Source organism: Anomaloglossus baeobatrachus, chromosome 5, assembly GCF_048569485.1.
Source record: "Anomaloglossus baeobatrachus isolate aAnoBae1 chromosome 5, aAnoBae1.hap1, whole genome shotgun sequence".
Lineage (NCBI taxonomy): Eukaryota > Metazoa > Chordata > Amphibia > Anura > Aromobatidae > Anomaloglossus > Anomaloglossus baeobatrachus.
The window spans coordinates 397,540,974-397,543,313 of NC_134357.1; positions in this window are offsets into that span (position 1 = coordinate 397,540,974).

The following is a 2,340-nucleotide window of genomic DNA, read 5'->3' on the forward strand; positions in this document are numbered from 1 at the left end:
CTCAGACTAGGGAGGTCCACGGTTCTTGGACCCTCCCCAGCCTAAGAATAGTAGTACCCTGCTTTATGTTTTGGCTAAATACAAGGCTAAGCACCCTTTAGTGCCACATGAAAGGCACTAAAGGGTGCAAGATTACAAAATGCTGGGGAGTGGGACATTATATACAGTACAGGCCAAACGTTTGGACACACCTTCTCATTCAAAGAGTTTTCTTTATTTTCATAACTCTGAAAATTGTAGATTCACATTGAAGGCATCAAAACTATGAATTAACCCATGTGGAATGAAATACTTAACAAAAAATTGTAAAACAACTGAAAATATGTCTTATATTCTAGGTTCTTCAAAGTAGCCACCTTTTGCTTTGATTACCGTTTTGCACACTCATGACATTCTTTTGATGAGCTTCAAGAGGTAGTCACCGGAAATGGTTTTCTAACAGTCTTGAAGGAGTTCCCAGAAATGCTTAGAACTTTTTGGCCCTTTTGGCTTCACTCTGCGGTCCAACTTACCCCAAACCATCTCTATTAAGTTCAGGTCTGGTGACTGTGGAGGTCAGGGCATCTGGCGTAGCACCCCATCACTCTCGTTCTAGGTCAAAATAGCCCTTACACAGCCTGGAGGTGTGTTTGGGGTCATTGTCCTGTTGAAAAATAAATGATGGTCCAACTAAACGCAAACCGGATGGAATAGCATGCCGATGCAAGATGCTGTGGTAGCCATGCTGGTTTAGTATGCCTTCAATTTTGAATAAATCCCCAACAGTGTCACCAGCAAAGCACCCCCACACCATCACACCTCCTCCTCCATGTTTCACAGTGGGAACCAGGCATGTAGAGTCCATCCGTTCACCTTTTCTACAAAGACACAGTGGTTGGATCTAAATATCTCAAATTTGGACTCATCAGACCAAAGCAGAGATTTCCACTAGTCTAATGTCCTTTCCTTGTGTTGTTTAGCCCAAACAAGTCTCTTCTGCTTGTTGCCTGTCCTTAGCAGTGGTTTCCTAGCAGCTATTTTACCATGAAGGCCCGCTGCACAAGGTCTTCTCTTAATAGTTGTTCTAGAGATGAGGTGTGTCCAAACTTTTGGTCTGTACTGTATACAGTATATATATATGTATATATATATATATATATATATATACATACGTGGTCAAAATTGTTGGTACCCCTCGTTTAATGAAAGAAAAAAACACAATGGTCACAGAAATAACTTGAATCTAACAAAAGTGATAATAAATTAAAAATCTATGAAACAAATGAAAGTCAGACATTGCTGCTTTTCTGCTTCCACAGAATCTAAAAAAAAAATAAAACTCATGAAATAGGCCTGGAAAAAATGATGGCACTCTTAACCTATTATTTGGTTGCACAACCTTTTGAGGCAATCACTGCAATCAAAAAATTCCTGTAACTGTCAATGAGACTTCTGCACCTCACCACAGGTATTTTGGCCACTCCTCAAGAGCAAACTGCTCTACTTGTCTTGTGTTTGAAGGTTACCTTTTCCAGACAGCATACTTCAGCTCTTTCCAAAGATGCTCAATAGGATTTAGGTCAGGGCTTATAGAAAGCCACTTTAAAATAGTCCATTCTCTTCCTCTTAGCAATTCTTGGGTGTTTTTAGCTGTGTGTTTTGGGTCACTATCCTGTTGCAAGACCCATGACCTGTGACCGAGACTAAGCTTTCTGACACTGGGCAGCACATTTCCCTCTAGAATCCCTTGATAGTCTTGAGATTTCATTGTACCCTGTACAGATTCAAGACACCCTGTTCCAGATGCAACAAAGCAGCCCCAGAACATTACTGAGCCTCCTCCATGTTTCACAGTAGGGACAGTGTGCTTGTTTTGATATGCTTAATTTTTCTGTCTGTGAACATATAGCTGATGTGCCTTGCTAAAAAGTTCCATTTTTGTCTAATCTGTCCATAGGAAATTTTCCCAGAAGCTTTGTGGCTTGTCAACATATAGTTTTGCAAATTCCAGTCTGGCTTTTTTATGGTTTTTTTTCAACAATGGTGTTCGCCTTGGTCGTCTCCCATGAAGTCCACTTTGGCTCAAACAACGACGGATGGTGCGATCTGACACTGATTTTGAATGAGCTTGAAGTTCACTTTTAATCTCTTTAGAAGTTTTTCTGGCCTCTGTTGTTACCATTTGTATTATCCGTCTTTTTGATTTGTCATCAATTTTCCTCCTAGATTTTAAATTTCTGAATAATATGTGCAACTGTAATCAAAAGAACATCAATCTGCTTGGAGATGGTCTTATAACATTAATTATTACCTTTAACATGCTTGTCTATAAATTTTCTTTCTACTCTCCTGAGACAACTC